Source organism: Carlito syrichta, unplaced genomic scaffold (assembly GCF_000164805.1).
Source record: "Carlito syrichta isolate Samal-C Ts95f unplaced genomic scaffold, Tarsius_syrichta-2.0.1 Scaffold307091, whole genome shotgun sequence".
NCBI classification, from domain to species: Eukaryota; Metazoa; Chordata; class Mammalia; order Primates; family Tarsiidae; genus Carlito; species Carlito syrichta.
Window position 1 is genome coordinate 43,802 of NW_007251187.1, and position 955 is coordinate 44,756.

The window sequence follows — 955 nt, forward strand, 5'->3', positions numbered from 1 at the left end:
CCCAGACTGGAGTGCAGTGGCCGCTCCCGGCCACCGCACCCTCCACCTGCTGGGCTCCAGCGATCCTTCCGCCTCAGCCTTCTAAGTAGCTGGAACTACAGACGCCCACTACCACGCCCGGGTAATTTTTTGACTTATTGTAGAGATGCGGTCTCACCAAGTTGCCCAGGCAGGTATCGAACCCTGGGGGCTCAGGCAATCCACTCACCTCAGCCTCCCAAAGCGCTGGGATTACAAGCTGAGCCACCAAGCCCGGCTACTTCCTTTTTTTTTTCTTTTTGAGTTGGTATCTCATTCTGTCACCCAGAGTGGAATGCAGTGGTGCACTCATGGCCACCCCAGCATCAACCTGCTGGGCTCCGACGATCCTTCCACCTCAGCCTTCCAAGTAGCTGGAACTACAGGAGTGCACTACCATGCCCAGCTAATTTTTGATTTATTGTAGAGATGAGGTCTCACCAATTTGCCTGGGCGGGTCTCGAACCCGCGGGCTCAGGCAATCCACTCGCCTAGGCCTCCCAAAGTGCTGGGATTACAGGCTGAGCCACTGAGCCCAGCCCACTTCTTTTAAAAGAGAAGCTGTTTTCTCCTTGACTAAATTTGAGCGAGAGGAAAGGCTGCAAACTTTAGCAAGTAAGACAAATAAAACCAACCTCAAAGGAAAGTCAAACTGAAACCACAAATCTGTAAACAGCAGAATCTCTGGAGAAATACCAAGTGAAACTGCTACCTTTAAAAGTTGAGCTTTAGTCAGGCAAGGACTGCCAGAGACCACAGGTTCGAGATCAGACTGGGCAACTTGAAGAGACCTCATCTCTACAGTTAAAAAAATAAAATTCTCCGGGCTCAGTGGCTCAGCCTGTAATCCTGCGCCTTTGGGAGGGTGAGGTGAGTGGATTGCCTGAGCCCGCGGGTTCGAGACCCGCCTGGGCAACTTGGTGAGACCTCATCTCTA